The sequence below is a fragment of the Tinamus guttatus genome, unplaced genomic scaffold (genome assembly GCF_059628265.1).
Source record: "Tinamus guttatus ecotype Peru unplaced genomic scaffold, ASM5962826v1 Tinamus_guttatus_pri_ptg000330l, whole genome shotgun sequence".
Classification (NCBI taxonomy): domain Eukaryota; kingdom Metazoa; phylum Chordata; class Aves; order Tinamiformes; family Tinamidae; genus Tinamus; species Tinamus guttatus.
This window is the reverse complement of record NW_028288864.1, coordinates 2,323,421-2,338,147: the sequence shown is the minus strand read 5'-3', so window position 1 is coordinate 2,338,147 and position 14,727 is coordinate 2,323,421. Positions and strand designations below refer to the sequence as shown.

Genomic DNA, 14,727 nt, shown 5'->3' with positions numbered 1-14,727 from the left:
TTTTACTTATATAAGCAAATTTCATGAAATGGTTAATAATTATGGTGTCCTAATTTAAAGGAAACTTCTGATATTTGTAAATTAAGATGGGATTATGCCACTATTTCAAAGTTAACGCTTTGTATTGCAAAGTGTTTAGCAAGGACAGTGAGTGATTTTTGGATTGGAAGTAACTACTTAATCTAGTTAATCTACTTCCTAAGAATATCTAAAATTCTACCATAAGGCAAATATTAAGGTCCAAATAAAAAGGATTAAAATAAGACATTCACAGTATAGAGCAAATAATAAACATTATTTTCCTGTTAATACATGATGGATTATTTTTTCTAAACTGCAACATATTCACTGCCCCTAAAAACTACAGAACACTGTCATGTTACAAATAGTAGGTTAACACTTGGAGTAATTCCAGTGCTGCATCTCTGGCCAAGCTTAAAATTGAAGTATTCAGACCGCATGAATTGTTACTTACAACTTTCAGTGGGGAGGGAGGAAATTGCGTTCCAGGCAGAGGGACATGTGCATTTTTGTTATATAACCTTCAGCATGCTGCAGTGATAGCAAAATGACAATAATATTTTGATCTGGAAAACAGCTGGAGGAGTTTAGCACTGGTTTGAACTGCAAATGACTTGGTGGTGGTGAACTGCCATCTGTGCAAACTACTCTGGTATGTGTGTTAGTGGTGGATATAGAGAGAACGGTTCTCAGGTTTGGAAAGCAAAGGAGTAAGCTGTGGGTTTTTGGTTTAAAATCCACAATTATCTTTATGGAGTCTCACCTTGTTAAGTGAGAGAATATGAAACCTACTGTGTTTGAACTAGTTTCACTTAACCCTTTCCAAATTATCTTCAAACAGTGGTACTTGCCTTGAAAGTCCAATAGCTGTGTATGGAATGGTTATCAGGAATTATTTCATCAATAACTCGTTTAAATTTTGTAAAGTTAACAGGGAGAGCCATAAGATGGTGCAAATGTAACCATAGACACTATTCTAACCACAAATGTCATTTGACCATCTTGTACTATTGTAAATGACTTAAAAATAGCATAATCCTCTTCAGAAGTTATTTTTTTTCCAATTTGGCAAGATTGGAAGAAGGAACAACACCTGGATTTAAAGCAATCAGGGAGGTAATATGTTGTGTGGGGAAAGGAAGCTAAAATCTCTACTCTTGAGCTCCATTGCAAGAATCCCAGCAACTTTAGTGGATCAGGGATTTCAGTCTATGCGTTTTTGTACAGTCTATGCGTTTTGCTACAGGGATGAATAATAGGTGGGAGGATGAGGTAATCTTGGATATGCAGGAACTCAGAATAATTGGAAGTAAACAAAATGGTGCTGTGGATTTATGTTCTGCCCCACCTACAATAAAAAGCCTTACATTAAATAAGGATTGCTAAGTGAAGTGGAATCTTAATTCCCTGGCTATGTGTGAATCTCCTGTAGGACAGGTGGAACGTGAAATACTGTAGGATAATTAAAACTGTCATTTATTAGGATGCTATTCACGCCATTGGAGCACAACTGTATGAGGCTTTAGCTTGGGAGAGAAATTTTGTTTTGATGAAATGTCTTCTGATAAGTTTTAAAATGTTAAAAAGCATTCAGTGGAAGATTTTCCTTGCACACTTAGAGTTTTGAGATGCACAAAAAGTAATTATTTTGTAGGTAATACCTATTATAAGAGGTGACATCCTCTTTTCTGATGCGTGGTGTGAAATAAGGAGCAATTCCTCACTAGAATTTAAGCAGGGCCATCTCTTTCAAGTGGGATGTCAGGAAGAAATAGCAGAAATCTAATTGGAGAAAACAAATAAAAGCAAGTTGTTCGGGGTTTTGTTTTGTGGGGGATGCTGTACTTAAAGCCCTGCTTCTGCAATAGCTTTGTTTTATTGAAAAATAAAGGCAGAATGGAAGTGGGTGAGGCCCTGGGTGACTTTCACAAAGACCTGTCCCATCCTTTTAGCTGCACAGGGTTAATGAGGAGAGCAGCAGCAGGGCACACAGAATACAGGGGGGCTGTGCTGCTAACTGGGCGTTTTGCTTCCTGCTGCCTTTGCTACAAACAGAGCTGCAAAGAGGGTTCAGTTCACACTAATGCTTAACAAGGAGGAGCAGTGCAAGTCATGAGGCTGAACACAGCAGAGATGCTGCTGTGGGCTCCATGGACCAGAGACTCCTAGGGGACTTCATGATTTTTTGTGCTGTAAACCCACCAGTTCTTCCATTTCTCAAGATTTCTTACTAGTGAAAAATGACATCTAAAACCCAACAACTGAATAGCACCCAATTGCTTTACCAGCCTCCCAGGCTCAAATTATCGTTTTATTGGAGGACCATCCTAACAATTAAGGGTTTTCCTGCAACTCCTTTTGTAAAAGAAGCTGGTATCAGTTGGCAAGCTGCTGTCCCAAGCTAGTCTTTCATGATGCTGAAGGCTTTGCCCTGTGAGCTGGATGACATTGATAGCCCAGACCTTTCTCATCAAAATGAGACCAGGAGGGACGCACCAAAAGTGGCACATGCTGAAGTTTTGGCATTCTTCATCTCATGGCTCATGTTTCTTTCTCTCTCCCCTTGTGTTGACCTGTGGTAAGAGAAAGGAAAAAAGGTCTCTGCTTTACGTGTTTTTTTCTCTCATCTTTCTCCACAATGAGATAAGATTTGGCAGTTTCCCAGCACAGTTCTGTCTTAGAAATCACAGCGTGCCAAGGGAAATAGCAAAAAGGAAGCTCTACCAACACCACGTTCTCTAGCTTTCTGGGGAGGGCAGAGAGAAGGATCTGAAGATAGAATTAAAATAAGGGCACTAAAACAAAAAAGAAGTTGTAACTGAGAAGAAGGAGGAGAAAATGTGGAATGAATAATTAAAATTGAGTGGTACTGAACAGAAAAGGAAAAGGTATAAAATCACTGGAGAGGAATTGGGAAAAGCAAAGGTGAGGAAATGGTTAAACAAATTGCACAAACCTTTTCCTTTTGATGATGATATGCCACTTTTATGATAAGTGACAATTCAGCTTTAAAGGTGACATGAGAAATTCTCTCATTTCCTTGCTTCTTTCAAAACATAGAATAGAAATTCACACTTTGCTGAGCATTGAGTGCCTTCAAGTGAAAAAAAAAAAAAAAAGATGTTACAATTCATGGGAATGTTAATTAGACTTAATTATAACCTAACCTTCCATGGTGCTAAAACGTTGGCAGAACATGTTTGTCTTGGCAAATCTCTCACTCCTAGAAATGTTTCTATTCTTATATTTGGCTTAGGAAGTTCATTGCTTTATGGATCCGCACATATGGTTTCCCCTGTCACCCATCAAAGTAATAGGCAGGTATCTGAATTAATGTCACTAAAAGTATGTGAAAGGCTGACGATGTGTTACCATCTGAAGTACACAGAACAGCTAATCTCTCTCTCTGGGTATTGCTGTGAATTACGTAAGCCTCTGAGTATTACTGATCACTTGTTAACGTTTCAAAAATTAATCTCTGGAGCACATTCTTATCTCTGTAATGATCTATATTACACTAGTAATTATATTATGAGAATGTTTCCCAAAATTTCCTCTTGAGTGGGGAAGTAGTCTAGCTCGGTTAACAGAATATTTTTTTAATCGAATGCTGCAACTAAGTTCTGATACCGTTGAAACAATGTTGAACCTGTGATATCTGTTTATTTTCTGTCCTGAAGGAATGAAAAAAGATCCCAGATCAAATGGTACTGCACACCACGGGGAATTTTCAAGCTGGGAATGAGGCTTCTTTTCAGAGAACATATAAATATGGGGACACTGCTCTGAACTGTTGTATCTAAAGTCGATATTTATGCCATGGTTCCTGCAGGAGGAGAAGCCAGCTAGAAAAGGGCATTAATAAGTAGCTTAGTGTTAGCTCAGTGATAGCATCTGGGACATCCCTGATTTTGGAAGTGACCTGTAAACTGGAGTGGAGGCCTGTGCTGGATGCTAAAGGGACAGAAATATTCAAGAATTGTGAGCAAACGGATGAGGGGAGAAAATGGCCCTGCAGGAGCTTGTGCGGGGTCCCATGCTTGGGACCTGGTAACTCTGCTGAGAGAGCTTCCAGGTGAATAAACCCCAACTCATTAATGCTGGAAAACAGTTTCTAAACTTAAATTGAGTAGGCTTGTCAGGTTTAGTGTATACCTTATTGGTCCATAACATTTTAAAGATGTTTTTCTTCTCATAGTTTAACTGTTGCTTTTAGTCTGAACTAGTCAGCTACGATTTCTGAGGTCTGATTCCAAATTCAGAAGAGCAGGGTAAGCTGTTTCAGTGGTACCAGCCTTAATCTCTCCTTGTTTCAAACGTGGCTCTGGTGTTCGTGTTTCACCATCAGTGGCTTAACCTTCAGATACTAAGAGTAACAGATTCACTAGAAATGTAAGCGTGTGTGTGTGTATATATATATATTTTTTTTACTTTCCATCTGGTAACTGAGTTTAATACTTTTGGTACTTTGGTACATCTGGTACTTGAGTTTGACGGCAGTTAACATTTAGTGTCCTTTTCCTTCCACCTCCTGAAAAGACTGCCCTTTCCTTCAGGGAAGATATCATGGATTCTGGGAGGGAGCCACAAATGATGTGTCTTTGAGACCCTACCTCTGGGGATACATAGGACCACTTATATAAAAGAAAGAACACTTCTTGTCTGGAAGCAGATATATATTGCTCTGAAAAAAAAATATATTGCTCTGACTTTTTTTCATATTATGTGGAGATTCTATCACATTTAAGCAAATTAAAAAGGTGCTTCTTAATTTACAGTGTAACTCATATAAATATGTACAACATAAATCATCTAAATCGTTAGTAGCCTTAATGCCTGTATATCATTCTATAAATCCCTGAATGTTAAACTGCTCTTCATCAGTTTCCACAAGACTTTAGCAAATTTAGAAGTATCTCTATCTAGATTTCTTTTGCACTTCAATGTGACTTTGCCATTGTCCCCTGAATGCAATTACTAGCGTATGTGATGTCTGCAAGAAGGGCTTTCATGAGCTGCTGTACTGATATAGACTGTAGCACAGAAAGCAAAAGTCTCATTACAAACTCTCTCTACACATCGAAGGCCAAAGCTAATGAACGGGTTCCCTTTATGAAAGGGAGATGCAACATTTGCAAAAGCTCATCACTTATCTTGAATTTCACAGACTATCAGAGAACTGATCAAATTGTTAATCTCAATTAGCCAATAGCAAAAATACTCTGTGAACTTGAGAAAAGCTATTGTAATCAGAAAGGAAATTGTTGCTGAACTTCTTTTAAGAACTGGGGCTTTAAGGTGTCTTGAAAGAACAGCTTTTCCTGCTTAGGAAGATTAGGGAACTAGTGATGGAGAATAGTTTTGTTTTAATAATTGAAGGGCTATTTTTTAAAAGTTTGGGAGCAAGCATTAACTATGGATGTAATTAATTTATTCATGCATGCTTTTGGTGATTTCTGTCACATTCATTAATTATATGGCAAACATTATGAATCCAAAGAATCAGAGAGGAGAAAAATCGCATTTGGTGCTGTTCTGTGCTGGATTTCTATGAACTGGGCAGGCACTTTCTGCTATCTGATTTCTTGAGCCTTTTCTAAGACTATAGAGATCTGAGATTTTAATTTTCATTCCAACTTTCTCTATTGCCTTGATTTTTAATTTCTACCAGGGCCTAACATGCCTTTAGGTGGAATTCCTCTCATTGACCTAAATCAGTGTGGAAAAACTGAATGTTGACAGACTGGTATTAAAAGCCCTTCAGTTCTTCCGCATTCTAAAGGAAATCTCTGTGGCAGAGAAAGTTTTATCATAACAGTAACAGTGAGTTAGGTTATCATCATCCCATGGTCCTGAATAATTTCAGTAGCTCTTGGCAGCTAAAGAAGCCTCATCAGTTTGATTATAGTCCCCCAACAACCCTGGTAGTACCCAAAAACTCAGCAAGCCAATGGAGTTGGTCTTTCAGCTGTATCATGTTGGGACTTTGTGTTTGTTTTGCTGCCTGCTAAGCCCCCCCAGCCCCCTTTTTTTGAAAACCATTACTGAGATTTGTGACAATTTCAGTGTTGGCAGGAATATGCTGGCTGTAACTGTCATAAAGTCTTCCCTTACTGCCACATTTCACCTCACGTCAGCCTGGCTGCAGCAGTGACACACGACCCTGTCGCAGTTGGTTTGTAATGTGCGTTGCCAAATGTGAGCGGCCTCGTTATCATCTGATTAGTCAAACTGTGCGTTCAGGGTGCTGTGGATGTCACGTTACACTCCAGTAATAGCAACGCAGGGCTCTTGCCTGTTTAATCAGATGTGTCACTGCCGTCCGGCCTGATGATTTTCAGGCCCTGTGATACTCATTGACTTCTGGATACGCTTTTAGTTTTGTATTTTTGGTGACAACTCATAGAAACTGTTTTGGATCCGTGATAGTGTTTTTCTAATCTCAGAATGACATCCATGGGGTTATTGTTCAGGAGTTATTTTAAAGCATTAATAACTTCTTGATGGGGCAGCTCTTTTTCTCTGAGGCTTCTTGCTGCAACTGAAGATAAGTTTGTTGATAAGTTTGTTGTATATTAGAAATTGCTGCTTAATGCTAAAAGTACTGGTGAAAAGTAGATATGAATATCTAGAATACTATCCTGGAAACGCTTCCAGATAGACACTTTTTTTTTTTTTTTTTTTTTTTTTTTTTTTTTTAAATTTCAGTCATTTCTAGTAAGTTCTCTCCATACCCATATATCAAGTGCTGGTATTTTGAAGAACTATATGCTTGTAAGTATTTTTGCATGTATTCTGCCATTTCTAGCTTGTTGTGTAAGCGACTCTGATCTCTAGAGACAAAACACAGGATTGTTTTAAAGAATTTGAAGAGCTGGGTTTTGAGCTTACTTATAAGTAGATGTTCTTATATATTGCAAATACTTCTGGTGCTATTTTCAAGTCATTCAGAAGTAGGGAACATCACCAATGCATGATATTCCCATCAAATTAGTAAATGTTCATGATTCAGCTAAGCTAGGGAAAAGCAACCAAACTCATAAGACTTTCCCTGAAAGAAGCCTTGTAGGGTTTAGCAATAAATATTATTCTAGATGAAAACCTTTCAATCTCTTATATGGAGTAGTTTTGGAGTACCTTTCTGATCCATTTACTTAGCACTAATGCATGGCTTAGAGGAGAAAGCAAGGGTGTCCGTGCAAAGTTGTTGTCAATCAGAATTGATAGTCATTGCATCTTATTACATCTGCTCATTGTACTATTCAGCTTATGGTAAAGAGATTTCTTCTTGTCATTTGGATAACCATAAATGGTCACTAAATCTTACAAAAAGGGAGATTCAGAATCAGAAAGTCTAATCCTGCTTTGCAGCTCCAAATCAAATTATTTGTCTTTCCAAATCTTTGAATTAATTTTATGGAAGGTCACAAGTACACATCTCAAAGCATGTCTCAGTAAAAGCTGAAGAGTGATTTACTTTGAAACCTTCTGTCTCTTTTCCCTGCTTTTTCAGTGTGAAGCAAAGCTGTCAAAATATTTACTTGGGCATTTGGATCAAACAGTCTCAGGGGGAAATGCTATATTTAATAGTATAATTAACATGAATTCTCAAATGATTTTGACATAGCATCTATCATTTACAGTATCAGCTGAAAAAAAAAATCAACTAACCATGCCCATCCATGTAAGTATTTTTATTTTCCTTTTAAAATATCTTCCCTGTCTTTTCCAGGTCATAGTAATGGAATATTGCTTTTTTATAGTACTCTTAAGGAGAGTATATAGTGTATTTTGACAAAGCAACAAAAAAAATACACTAATTCATATTATCATAACAATAGTGAGACATTGTATTGTGTCATTTTTCAGATGGATAAATTGAACAACAGCTGAGTGTGTGATCCACCGGTGCCCCTGCAGTATCCAGAGGTCCTGTCAACCTAGTGCCATGGGGGGAGCTAGACAGATTTCCTTTTTTCTGAACATAGGCCATTTTCTTTGACCCTGTATCAAAGCCTGATTTTAACAGACGTGTAGGACTTTCCTCTTCCAGAATTAGGAATTGAGAGCTTGCATAGATTTTTCTTTTGGTGCTGTCTCAAGACATTCTTAGAGGCCATGAGCTTCTATACTAATTTTGGGGTCAGCAAGCAATCTGTGGATTAATATTCCAAACCCTTAGGCTATCTAGAACTTTGTCTCCAGTGGTCTGGATTTTATATCCATTATTTCCCCTTACTTTTCACAGCAACAACATTGTAAAATTAACCTAATCTTAAAGATTTATTGTTGCTCACATTAGCAGTGGTCCTCAGGAGTATTAAATGGCCAGAGTAGCTTTATTCTAGTTTGCTGCTTGATAAAACTAGGAACAGAAATTCCAAAGTTGGCCAGCTGCAGGTTAATGACAGGGCTTTTATTCTCAGTCACATATATATGATTTTCCTCTTATATAAATTTCTCACTTCTGTATGTCTTGGACACATAGCTATGTGTCAAATAGGATTGATGGTTTTAGGATCTCTTGTTCTCATATGCCTGAGAAGGCGTTCCATTTACCCTGGATAAATGAGGGATTTTTCAGACCTTAGCTTTTATTAATATTTCAGTAGGATTTTAAGGCTCCTCTTATCTACTTGAGTAAGTTGTCAGAACTACAGATTATATTAGCAGTAACTAACCATTGTGCTGCAAAGTGCTTCCTCAGATGGGGAAAACAGACTTACAGGTGTTAAACCCATGAGTGTAGAGGTAAAAAAAGTTCAGGTTTCTCTGACTGATTTTCTTTCCTGTAAAATAACTTCTTTATTTGTAAACCTAATTAAGAAAATTTAATGCATCCTTTCTTAATGACTCTCATTTCCAGCAAAATAAAATTAATATAAATTAATTTTCTTAACATGTAGACATTAGATAGTTCACGTTGATATCCAGCTTTCATCCTTTTATATTATACAAAAGGGGTTATGTCTAATTAAATGATTAAGCAGGTCTAATATTTTTCACCTAAAATGACTTCTAGCAGCCTTGTGAGATCTATTAGAGAGTTGGAAGCAGAAGTCTTTAGTAAGTGGCCAATCTCCTTCAGGACCTAATCCTGACAGTAACTGGGTGCATCACCACTGCAATGGGAAACGAGAGCTTAATGCTTCTGTCGCTTTGATCTTTTCCATTTGTCTTGTGGGGAAACTTGTGCATGACCCTTTATGCGGGTTGCAAAGAAGAATTAAAATGACTCACTTCGCATGTAAGATAGCCTTACTATAACAAACTACCTGTTGGTACTCTTAAACTATCAGCAGATTGCGGAGATTATTTATTTCATAGAAATAAAATAGCATTAGCAGTGAATGTTTATCTTCACGGAGTATGAAACACAGCTCTGGATCCCATTCTCTGAAGTCTCTTCACCACCACCTCTCTCAACCTCTTGCCTAGTGCTTGGCTCAGAGCCCGGGCATTTCATGCTTAACTCGTCCTGTGGATTTTGGAAAAGACATTCTCTACTCGCACATCTTCCTCTATTCAGACTATACTCCCGAGATGGCAGAAATGCAGGCAGACAGTTTCATGTTTTTTCTTTGTCATAACATTTAAATCTAGAAGAATTAACATGCCTGCTCACTTCCTCTAACACATTCAAACTATTCATCCAAAGCCCAAATATTCAAAATACAGTGGAGAGTAGTTTTGTAGCTCTAGGGAATCATTTAGGTTAGTCAGCCAAAGCCAAAATTAAAATAAAATGCAGTTGGCAATGATTATTAATCAGTTAGCTCCAGGGAGCTGTCAAGGCTTCCCAAGCAAAGTTAGAGTAACAAGCCATATTTTTGAAGTAATAAAACTGGATCCTTAATAAAACTTGTCTCTTACTTTGCACATTTATGAATATGGTGATGCCCGAAAAGGTATCACTAATTACTTTTATATGAATAAGATTAAGTTGGAATGGGAGCCATCTGCAGGAAGCAGTAATTAGCAGATCAGTTTCTCTGTGCACAGGTTACTCCGTCTCAGTAACACAATACACATCACAGGACATCAGGAATTAAAATCTGATCCCATCCTGAATGCCATCATTGAAGAGTGGATTTCACTGTGGAGCGAGTGGTACCTGAAAAAATAGCAGCTAAATTGAGAAAATCTGAGGGCATTTACTGCTCTGCAGCTATGCTGATATTTTTGTTGCTGCTCGGAGGCCCAGCTGGACTAGACACCTTCACAGAGTGCCTGCCTCACTTGGAGACTCCAGGGCTTCTTAAAATAGCACATGCATAATAACCATATAATACCTCCTTTCCACTCCATATAGCGAGCAATAAATTTGCACTTTGGCATCCTGACTACCTCAAAGCAAGTCAACCAAGAGCTTCACTTTTCAAATCTTTTTCCCAATGTTCAATTCTTCACCCCATCTCAAAAACTTACTGGTAGATTTTCATAGGAAGTTGCTTTCTCTTCTAGCATTTTCCTTTAGCATGACTGTTCTGAAAACCATTATGTTTGGGGTTTTAATAAGAAAATACCAGAAAAGTAATATATTTTTAATTGTTGCTAGCTTTTCTGCTACAAAGATAGGCCTTAATTATATGAACTTTTATTATTATGTTATGTTATCAAATATATGGCTTCTCGTAGCAGCTTTTTTACCTTGTCTAATTCTCCTTTTATTGACCTTGTTAAGTCATATAGCTAAGTATAGCTATTACAGGGCTAACCCAGCACTGCCGAAAGCTATAAGACTTTTTTCACCCTGCCAGCAGAACAGTTTCAGGATGAAGCACCTCTGGCTGGACAGGATACACATGACTCTGTGTTCCTGTGGTAGATTTGCAGCCCTGAGCAATAAAATTGAGTCTTCTAGATCTGGCTTGAGAGGACTTGCGTTGCTCATCCTGGTGAGCAGTAAAGCCCAGTGATTATTTGCTCGAGCTGAAACCGCCACAGCACCTAATCTTCTTTCAGCAATATGGAGCTACAGCCTCACAAGGAGCACTTTCAATCTGATTACAAGCTGTGTGCTCCTAAAATCCTTCCTTCCATCAAGTTGGTAGATATTTTAATCTGTCCTTCAGAAAATGCTGTGTAATTCTCTCACGCAAGCGTGTAAAGATGCTATGGGAAGATGCTAAAGAGCTATCGAGGAAGGTTATGTAGATTAAAATTCTTGAAATAGCAACTGAATAGGCAACTAAAAGAGGACAAACAATATGATGTTTGAATGCTTGGGATCAGAGTAAGCAAATAGTTTTTAAAATAAACTATTGTCCTTTGCTCTTAATTGTTTAATCTTTTATTTTTATTTTATTTTTTGCTTCTTTGGTCAGGGAAAGTCTTCAAGAGTTTTAAACTGCTTTAAAAAGTAAAAAAGAGGGTGAAAATAAGCTAGTGGTTGCCCCTAAGCTGCATCCTTGTGCTGGCAGGAGTATTCTGTACCACAGTTGGACATTGTGTGGTATAATGGTGAGGCAGAGGAGAAATGATCCTGTTTGCTTTTCCTAGGTCTGGTAGCATATCCCTCATCTGATCATCAGAAAGTGTTTATATAAATGGATTGCTGCCAACGTTTGTAAATGATTTGGCTGCAGCTGGCTTGTTACTGGATTTTCATACAGGCAATGGGGCCCTCTCTACCTCCTCATACCCCCCAGGATGTTCTTCATGGGAGGGAGGCCGAACAGTTGTTTTCAGTTTTACTTTCCCTTCTGGTCTAGCCATTGGTCTGATGAGAATTGAGTGCAGGGAAAGATGGACATCTGGAGAGGAGATGGGCTTCAACACGGCGTTGGGCTGCAGTATATCCACTGCAGGAGCAGAGCAGATTGGCTCTGAAGTGCTTGCATTTCTTTTTTTTTCTTCTATAATAATTAAACTCTCTTCCTTCTTTTTATAAGGCTATGTGAAATAAAAGCCATATTTAACATAGTATGTATTAGCCTTGCGCTTTCAAGCCTACTAATGACCTCTCTATTGCTGCTGTAAAAACAGCATTATTAATGCTAAAAATATTTTCAGATCAAAATAAGTTTTGTTGCTGACAGACCATTACAGATACCCATGATTAAATAACTGTGCTAGAAAAGGAATTTTTAAAAAATAGATTTTTTTTCCCAGTGGAATGCTGGTGGCATTTACAGATTGGTTTTGAGATGTGCTACATGCATTATACCACAGGTAAGAGATATAAGCTCTATTGATGATCTTCTGTGTATGATTTTGAGCCATTGTTACAGTTTTCTGGGTCAACTCTCCACTTAATCCGTCTCATCTGTTTATACTCTGAGTGCTTCAAGGATCTGTCTCATGTTGCTTTTGAACAGTGAAGGAGGAGGGGGAGTTTCTATCTTGGCTGAAGCTTCAGGATGCAAACATAATATAAGATGTTACAAATAATGGCAAGTGATAAAAGTACACATTAGAGAAGATATGCTGTGATGAACATTTTATGTAGATGTAATCATACTATTGCTTTAAGGCACAGAGGTCTTTTCTTTTTGCTGTGTAAATACTTTATAAGAAAATTCTGTGGCCCTTTTGTTTTCCTGTAGACATACGTTCTGTCCTCACATCAGACATCAGGACAAAATTAGATACTAAAAATTAGCATGTTTCTTCCTTTGTGGTTGTTCCTTAAACTGGAGGGGGGCGGGGGGAAAAAGGTGTTTTTCTTCCTGTCTTTTCACAAGTCTTCAGTCATTATCCTATGTCTAAACCAGATGAAAGAATAAATTGAAAATTGTTTTTAAACCACAGATTCAAAATTGGTTCCAGGATAGCTGTTCTACCAAAACTGTGGCACTGATTCTAAAATCTGTTGACAATTTTGTAAAGTTTTTTGTTTGTTTTGTTCCTGGTAAAATATCTTAATCAATACTTCCTCATCCAGGCAGATAAGGAAAACCTTAGGAAAAAATAAATTGTGATTTAATAGCTTCTGCACTGGATTTGAGAGTGTTGGCGTATACTTTCCCAGGAATCGAAGCTGATGAACAGAATCATCCATAATGGGAGAAAATCAAAAGTAAAAGATATGACTCTTACATCTGTCTTGATTATCATCCAAAGTTAGTGAGTCTGATTTCAATTACAACTGTTCTAATAATTCCTTTAGAAATCTAGATAGAATATTAATTTTGCATATTTTTTCCAAGTGGGAAATTCAGCATCACGCATGCTTGCAATGAGATTCTGTCTTATCTCTAATACAGTTTTAGGGCACAGGGTAAGCCGGCTTTCTCGGCACGCTGACGTTCCCATGTTCCTGTCAGGTCCCCAAGATTAGTTTCTGGCAAAGCTGCTTTTGGTCATTGTGGATATCTGTTGTTGGCAAAGAAAATAATTATCTTTCTAAAAGAAATGGATTTTAAATGCCCTGAAAGCAATAGAAGAAAGACTGAATATCCTCCATAAAAAACAAACACTTGTACATTCCCCTTTAAATAATTTTGTGTTGTTATAACTGGACAAAAAATTATTATTCCTAAAGCATTATCTGCATTACAGGGCTTGTATAAAATTTCCGTCAGTGTTAAATCAAGCTTTTAAATACCTTTAAGGGAATTGTTTAAAGTATGGTTGTACTTTATTGAGGAAACACCTGTTATCCACATTTTTCTGATAGGGCTCTGAGCACAGAAATGATCTGGCTGGTTTGCAGAGCTGTGAGGGAGCAAAGTGCTTAACCTGATTCCTATGAGCCTTAGCCAAGGGCCTTCCCTTCTGCTTACCCTCCTATGTAGGACACTTAGGAGAACACGTAGGTGATTAAAGATGAGTTTCACTAGAATTAATAACTAAGTGTATAAAAATGGAAAGGTATCTGGGTAAATGGGGTGTGAAGAATGTAATAATCTTTGCAGAGTGTTACAGAACACTGATTTTTAGCAGTTCTATTATGTCCTTGCGATGCAGCTCTTAATGCAGTGTAATGAACAGATCCTTTGGTCCATTCCTCCTTGTAGGATTCAGGGCAGCTTGTAAGAAAGACATGAGGGTCTTTCTGGCTAAATCACAGGAGTGGAAGTTCTGATGTGACCTGGTCCTTAGGGCTAAAGAAACCCTTCAAAGGTGTCCTGGGTACTAATCATGGCTGGAGAAGTCAACGCTCTGTTCCAGGGTCTGCTTTACCTTCGGCAGATATCCAGTGTGGAAGATGCATCAGAAGCTGTGCTGGACTGTAAAGGGCACAGAATTGGATGAAGTGCAATATTCTGGCTAAAATTGTTTGCATTTAGCAGGAAATAGTGCTCTCAGAAATATTCTTAGTCATTAGCAGTCACTTGTCTGTCTTTTTTGCTTTCGTAAAACTTGTCTCTTACCTAATAATCTTTTCAGTTAATTTGTAAGAGTTAAATGGCGGTTTGTCAGCATAGTTCTTGTCTACACATAGGATATTATTTAATAATTATGGCAGCTTTATGGCGTTTTCTTCTGGGCAGTAGTCTAAACAGATACATTATTGTCTTTCTGAATCTAATTTGTAATGATAATGTTTTTCGCGTACTGTGTTTCTGGAACCAATTTGACTGCTTTCCCTTCCTGCTCTCTTTCTTCTGGAATATTTTGGGGAATGCCCTGCCCTGCATGCTGACAGTCATCTTCGCACATCTGCTTATGCTAAAACGTCTCAAAAAAAGACTTCTGTCAATATATTGATAAGGGAGACATGGTTAAGCCTTTTAAGGACGTATTACGCTTGTGTTGAGG

General features: G+C 37.9%; 1 protein-coding gene across 3 annotated transcripts in view; it reads left to right on the top strand.

Annotated features, from left to right (window-relative positions):
* CHLSN (cholesin) overlaps positions 1-14,727 on the top strand; it is a 110,983-nt gene that overhangs the window by 89,374 nt on the left and 6,882 nt on the right. The window lies entirely within an intron of this gene.